This window comes from Mustela erminea, chromosome 1 (genome assembly GCF_009829155.1).
Source record: "Mustela erminea isolate mMusErm1 chromosome 1, mMusErm1.Pri, whole genome shotgun sequence".
NCBI lineage: Eukaryota > Metazoa > Chordata > Mammalia > Carnivora > Mustelidae > Mustela > Mustela erminea.
In genome coordinates, this window is record NC_045614.1 from 177,486,328 (window position 1) to 177,494,284 (window position 7,957).

The 7,957-nt window shown below is 46.3% G+C and overlaps 1 pseudogene; it reads left to right on the forward strand.

Moving 5' to 3' along the window:
* The first annotated feature begins 2,346 nt into the window (after window positions 1-2,346).
* Window positions 2,347-7,010, forward strand: LOC116591731 (annotated as a pseudogene).
* Window positions 7,011-7,957: the final 947 nt, after the last annotated feature.

Genomic DNA, 7,957 nt, shown 5'->3' on the forward strand with positions numbered 1-7,957 from the left:
TTACACAATATTTCATATTATTTAAAAATAAATAGTTCATTACATTAAAAACACCAGTCAGAGTAATTAAGAAATATTTCTCTGTTTCATTAGTCCACACAGAATAATAAACTCTAAAGGAAAACATACTGAGTTGGCATCCCCACTTTTAATTCAGACCCTCAGAGCACAAACTATGAACTCCTATAAAGAAGGAATAGAAAAGTGGTTTGGTTTAGTAGATGGTCTAGGAATTCATCTTAGTATGGGAACTATAGTAATTTGGAAAAATAGTTTCACCAACCCTTAACAGTAACAATTTAGATCCAAGAAAAGCAGGGTGTTACAAAGTCTTCAGAGAAGGCCAAACTGTCTTGTTTAAGATAAAGAGAGAAAATGTCTTTGTTTTTGCGAAGAGGGTGGAGCAAGATGAGAGATCATAGCACTGAGAAGAAAAGACAGAGTGAGAGATCTCAGGGGGAGATACTTCTTAAGTGCTGCTCTAGACTGAATATGCCTCCCCCAATTCATACACTGAAATCTTGTTTGGAGGTGGAGCCTGTGAAAAGCGATGTGGTTATGAGGGTAGAACCCTCATGAATGTATTCAATGCTCTTATGATAGAGATCCCAGGAGCTCTTCCCACCAGTGAGGATACAGCAAGAAGTCAGTGGTTTATGGATCCGGAGATGACCCTCACCAGATGCTGAATCTCCTGCCACCCTCATCTCGGACTTCCCAGCCTACAGATCTGCAAGACATATCTTTCTGTTGTTTATGAGGCATTCAGTCTTTGATACTGTTATAGCAGCCCAAACCCAAATATCCACCAACAAATAAATGGATAAACAAGATATGGCATATGGGCACAAGAGAAGTTATTCAGACTTAAAAAGGACTAAAATTCTGACATGTTACATATGCTAAATGACATTATGACATTATGCTAAATGAAACAAACCAGATACCAAGGGGCAAATACTGTAGACTTTCTCTTATCTGAGGTACCTGGAATAGTCAAATCCATAAAGTGGAATAGTAGTTGCCAGGGACTGAAGGAAGACAAAAATGAGGAGTTAATTTTATGGTTAAATGGGTACAAAGTTTGAGTTTGAGAAAATGGTTAAGTTCTGGATGATGGATGGTGGTGATAGTTGCACAGGATTATGAATCTACTTAGTGCTACTGAACTTAAAAACAGTTAAAATGGTAACTTTTGTGTGATGTCTATTTTATCACAATGAAACATATTTTTTGGAAGTCAACAATGGTGGGAAAGAGATTTTCAAGAATTAGGATGTCTTTAGTTCCATTTGAAGTTGTTTGTTTTACAAACCTCACTGCTTTCTACCACTAAAGTCTTTAGAAAAATAATATTCACGTTGTAAAATTTTTGAGGCTGATGTTGATCAGTGTGGTTCAGCATATACGGAATCAGAAGCCCAAGAGGCAGAGAAGACTGAAAATGTAAGTCCCGTGGGAACTTGCATCACAAACAATTTTGGACTTTGTAAATCATGCTATTGGAACACATAAGGTAAACTTGTATCCCTGAGATGCAGAAGAGGTCCCCAACTGACATATGCATGACCTTCCCAAAGAAAAGGCCAAGAAAATACTGTGTTTAAACTCTATGAAGTAAGAGGTGCCTATAAAAGAGTTTTATGCTCCATAGGTAGAAAACTTGAGCACCATTTCTTGCTTTGTCCAAGAGGATGCAGCCAACTAAAAAACAAAATCATTAACAAAAACTATATTCTTCAAACTCCCTTTGACCCTGCCTCTCCAGATAGATATACTCTGAAGATATTGTATAAGTTTTATTTCTCATTTTAATTAGGATAATCACAAATGTCATTATATTTACATATAATAAAAATAATACATGAAATATTACTTGTTTACTCTTGAGACATCCAAGTTTTCTTTGGAATATCACTTTTATTAAATATAAACATGTGACCCAAGTTAGTGACCCATGTAGGGTATTAGCTCTTCGGTATCAGCTGTTCTGAGAGGCAGCAGAGCAGAGGAGCTAAGAGTTTTGACAAAACTAGACAAATATTCTGTGGTCTGGGAAAAATCACTTATACCTTTTTGCTTAAAAGGCTGCTAGGAACACAGAGCCATCGCCCCCCCCTCGAACTGCCCCCTCCCTGTGGAACCTGGTGACTCAGGCCTTCCTTTTGCCCTTCCTGGTAGAGGCAGAGTGCCTTCTGATAAAGTGCTGGGATGGGGAACATGATATTGGGAAGCCTTATCACCTCTGCACGTGGTGATCTGGGTCTCCCCCAAGGGAAACCACCCTACCATCTTCACCACCCAGGACATGGGCCTCAATCACATAACTTGTGACCCAACACTTTCTTCAACTTTGAGGACATGCAGGAGATCACCCAGCACTCTGGTGTCCCACATGGATGACCCTGGTCAGCAGGTGGGGGCTCACTCTTTCCCCAGGGGTACCAGTACCCTTCCAAAGAGCAGCTGACTGCCATGCTCCCTAGGCACAGTATTTTGGGTTCAAGTACACGATTGGGTTCCAAGTGGGATCCAGAGCCTATGTGCTGGCCAAGTTTTTTCATCTTCCCCAGCCTGGTGGAGGAACTGGTGCTGATAAACCCTGATCCTAACAGTAAGGACTAGACTGATTGCATGGCCACCAAGCTCTCTGGCCTGACCTGCACTTTTTATTTTTTTCCATTTTATTTTATTTTATTTCTTTTCAGTGTTCCAGCATTCATTGTTTATGCACCACACCCAGTGCCCCATGCAATATGTGCCCTTCTTAATGTCCACCACCAGGTTCACCCAACCCCACAACCCACTCCCCTCCAAAACCCTCAGTTTGTTTCTAAGAGTCCACAGTCTCTCATAGTTTGTCTCCCTCTCCAATTTACCCCAACTCACTTCTCTCCATCTCCCAATGTCCTCCGTGTTATTCCTTATGCTCCACAAGTAAGGCGGAACCATATGATAATTGACTTTCTCTGCTTGACCTCTTTCACTCAGCATAATCTCATCCAGTCCCACCCATGTTGATACAAAAGTTGAGTATTCTTCCTTTCTGATGGAGGCATGTCGCTCTCGACCCGCAAGAACGACCCGTAGGCGAGGTGAGTGGCAAACTTCTTTATTCACAATCTTCAGCCGGGGACCCCCCCCAGTCTAAGACCCCCAAGTATATCTCCACCAAGTGCGAACTATATCCAATCAGAGTATACCACGACTAACAAAACTACCAATCAGAAGGACTATCTATGTGCACGCATCGTGCTCGTGAGCACGTATGTGACTCCATAGGTTTTCTTTGTTCTACAGATCATGCGCCTTTCCCTTGACTCCTGGTATCTATCAAACGTCACCCGCGAATGCACTCACAGTCCTTGGGTTAATCTCTCACTCCTCCCACTCTTCTGGCCTTGCTTAGTGCGTGACTCCCTGCATCTGCTCGCATTCCTTAGGCAAACTATCTACAGCCTTGGCCTCTCATGCCTTGCTTAGTACATGACTCCTTGCTCCTGCTGCATGGCTCTCCACAGCTCCCCCTTTTTGTATTTTTATATGGCAGGGATCGTGCCTGTCTTAGGTCGCCAATCCTCTGCACACATGCTTACCCGTCATCGGGTACTCCCCCTAGCCGAGGAGCCCCTGTCTTAGGTTGCTATGGTGAGGGATCAGTCTTACCCGTCTTTGGCTACCGACCCAGCATTGCCAGCTATAATTTTGAGGGGGAATGGCTAGTCTCTGGAGCCACCATGGCCAAGTCTGCCATGTGTTTTAGCAGCAACAGCTTTAAGAGCATCAGAGTCACTCTCATTAGGCTTGTTTGTTTTTCTAGCCTGAGGAGGAATAATGTCAAACACTTTCTATAATACCAGGGTCAGAGGGCACCTATGTGGCGATTAAGGTCGCTCTTTGAGCTTCCCACGATGGACCTGCTGTTGTTTACGCATGATGGCTCTCAACTTGTAAACTTCTACAAGTATAATTTTAGACGCACACGGTAAAAGGCACATAAAAATAACAACCACTACTGGCACACCTATAATAGATCCTATAACATACCATGCATGTGTCAGAGAGGGGAAATGAGACAGGAAGAGGGCTCATAAAGCTATTAGCAAGCTTGCATTAAAATAAGCGTCAGTAACAAACATGAGTTAGGGTGAGAAGATTGCACTCTATGCTGAGCCATTTGAAGAAGGGCTTGAAGCTGGGCAGTCTCTTGTCTCGGCCACAGTTGAATTGACTCCGCCTTCACGGGGACAGGTTGCAGGACGGTCGTCGTTGCTGTCATCATCATTAGCAGCACCCTTCACAGGTTCCACAGCCACCAGCCTAGTGAGGCGTTCCGGCACCCAAAGTGGAGCAGACGCATCCTGTGGAAAAACACAAAGGGAACCTCGGTGCCACCCAAGCACCGGGTTGGGTTTGGATAATTGGCCTTGCAAGTCTCCTGCCCCTCTCAGAGTCTTTTAAGCCCTGAGGGCCGCCGTGGCTATCTGTTAATACACCGCAGGGGGGTATGTACTCTGCACTTGGGCCCCGAGATATGGCCCCGTGCCTGTCAGCATTTCCAAATTCCATTGCGGGTTACCCGCGGCTGCATTTCTCCGTGCTGTGTCCAGACAATTGTCCTGATTTTGGATTTTCCATTCTAGATATTGTCCTCCACTTAATATCGCCCTGGTCAAGTTGGCCCAATCCTCGGGAGCGAGGTAGAGTGCTCCCAGCGACTCCACAAGGGAGACCGTAAAGGCTGCCTGGGGCGCATAGCCGGTAACTGCCTCCTTCAGCTGCTTTACCAACTTAAAATCTAGTGGCTGGTGGTACCTCTGCTGATTCTGATCTTCTAACACTGGAAAAAAACCTTTTCCCGGGCCAAGGACCTCTCTCCAATTCTCCGCGGCGCAGCCCGAACAATAGCACGTCTTGGTGCAGCTGGGCTTATAAGGCGGGGGCCACTCATGGGGTGGCGCCATGGGGCTGGAATGCGAAAGCGGCGCAACTTCTGTTTTTAATTTCGATTGCGCTACAACTGCGGCTTCTGCCCCTGCTCTCAGCTGCGCCATTACTTCTCCCTGCACTCTTAACTCTCCTAATGCTTTTTGCAATTCCGCCTCTTTATCCTCAAATCGTTGCCTCATGGCTTCCAAGTCTGTCTGGAGACCGGGAGATTCCTCCTTCTTGTTGTTTGCCTCTATCTTTCCTAGCTCCTGCAACTCGCTTTCTGACATCCCTTCTGAGCTTTCGCTTTCGGAGTCAGAGTCTCGGGAGGAGCCCTTACGGGATTCTTCTTTCACTTGCAAAAAAACTTCCCCTCCCTGTAGTACTGCTCGCTGCAGGGGCTCTCGGGGGGAATGCAAACATACTTTCACCAGGGACCACACGGCGAGAGTCCCCGGGGATGTAGAGGGGCAGAGTTTTAAGTCCTCGCCCAGGTGTTCCCATTGTGGCACATTTAGGAGCCCTTCATCTATAAACCAGGGGGCAATCTCTGCTACTTCTTTTAAAAAGGCATGAGCCGTCTTAGATTTTAAAGGAGTGCCATTTGCTTTGAGAATGTCCTTTAGAGGACCTTCCATCCTATATCTAGCAAGTTCGTTTCCCATCCTGGAAATCTTTTGTTACTATAGTCCCTGAGGAGCCTAAATAGCTTTGTCTATGATCGTCCCCAGAGAACCTTCCCTGTCCAAAGACAGAAATGGGTGCACACTTTCCTTATCGTTGCTCTTACCCCAATCCTCGCTCCACGTCCGGCGTCTCGGTCCCCGGGTTTTCAGCACCAGTTGTCGCTCTCGACCCGCAAGAACGACCCGTAGGCGAGGTGAGTGGCAAACTTCTTTATTCACAATCTTCAGCCGGGGACCCCCCCCAGTCTAAGACCCCCAAGTATATCTCCACCAAGTGCGAACTATATCCAATCAGAGTATACCACGACTAACAAAACTACCAATCAGAAGGACTATCTATGTGCACGCATCGTGCTCGTGAGCACGTATGTGACTCCATAGGTTTTCTTTGTTCTACAGATCATGCGCCTTTCCCTTGACTCCTGGTATCTATCAAACGTCACCCGCGAATGCACTCACAGTCCTTGGGTTAATCTCTCACTCCTCCCACTCTTCTGGCCTTGCTTAGTGCGTGACTCCCTGCATCTGCTCGCATTCCTTAGGCAAACTATCTACAGCCTTGGCCTCTCATGCCTTGCTTAGTACATGACTCCTTGCTCCTGCTGCATGGCTCTCCACAGAGGCATAATACTCCATTGTATATATGGACCATATCTTCTTTATCCATTCATCAGTTGAAGGGCATCTTCCACAGTTTGGCGACTGTGGCCATTGTTGCTATGAACATTGGGGTACAGATGGCCCTTCTTTTCATTACATCTGTATCTTTGGGGTAAATACCCAGTAGTCCAATTGCAGTCGATCTGCACTTTAACTGACACAGTGTTATCCCACCTCGTCCTCCAGGAGGAGCTCGTGAACAACACAGAGCAGGTTCAGAGTTACTGGCAGCAGATTGGAACGGTAGTGAGCCATGCCAACCCACAGGAACACGTACAACTACAGAGACCTGGACATTAACCTGCCTAAGGCAGGTTAACTCTGCCTGGTGATGCTGGTGGTTGGTGCCAGCTGAGGATGGGTGGTGGAGTACAACTCCAAACCAGATCCAACCACCACAACTTTTCTAGGTGGCAAATTCTAAGGGGCTTCCCCAGGTCACACAGCCAGAAAAGCTGACTGAGGCCTTCAAATACTTCCTGCAAGGTATAGGTTACATCCCCCTGGCCAGCAGGACCAGGCTTGCCTGCATCTCTAACTGGTGCGAGCTCGGTGGAAGGCAGCCACCTGCTGGCCTGGATCCACTCAGAGAGTGGTGAGTGGCTGGGCCCAATCAGTCACACCACGGAGTTGTCCTGGTGGAGCTCCTCACACAGCAAAGACGCCCACCTGCCCCTGTTCACAGACTGCAGTCCTCCTCCCAGCTCATTTTCCCTAGCTGAGCCAAGGCCTTGAGGTAGAAAGTTGCCTGATCCTCCGTCCCCATGGGAACCTGACAAGGGGGTTGCGGTTAAATGCTGGGATAGCCCATGAGGGTTGAACACACTGCCTGAGAATTTCATGGTGTCTGCCTTTGGAAGCCAGTATGTGGCTGAGACTGTGTTGCCTAAGAGTCCCAGTAGATCTCCATTTTTGCCCCCAGTTTCCATGGACTATAACCTAAATAGAAGCAGTGTGTCCAAGGCCACTAGAAACATGGTGTTGCTCAGGAGTGTTCTGATCAAGCTATGCCAACATCTTATGATTCTAAGAAAGAATACAGTTTATCTGGAGAGATATGATCCAAGGTAGTATGACTTCTGCAGTCCTGCATCACCATCTCAGGACTAATGGAGTAGCTTGGATTGGGGCTTGCGGGTCCTGGGGTAAGAAGTGAAGATTCCTGAGGTGAACATGGACCGGGCTGAGGAGAAAGGCTCTCCAGGTACCTGGGTCCTCTCCTTTTACCTGAAGCCCAGGACTGTGCCATACACTTCCTGCCCACACATATTATCAGGGAGAATCTCCTGACCCAGAAACCAGAGCCATTTTTCTTGGAGCCTAAATCAATTGCCACAGACCCTAAAACAATTGAAAGAGGGGAGAAAGCAATAAAAACTCCAGGGCTATGGTAGGGGACAGCTGTGTGGGGACTGTTCTGAGACTGAGAGGACTCCTGCATCTACATTTCTTTTGCACATATCACCCCCTTCTAGAATCTTAGTTCATTACTAGACTGTTCTAGAGCTTGCTGGAATATTAGTCTGTCCCCAATTGTATTCACTCACATGCTTCCTTTGAACATAGAATGTGACTGTTTATAAAGCTGGTAAATTACTCTTTACTATAGGTAGTGCTGCAAATCTTTAATTTGTTTTTTTCTGTGTTCTTTCAGATGAGATATCTATAAATATAGGTATATC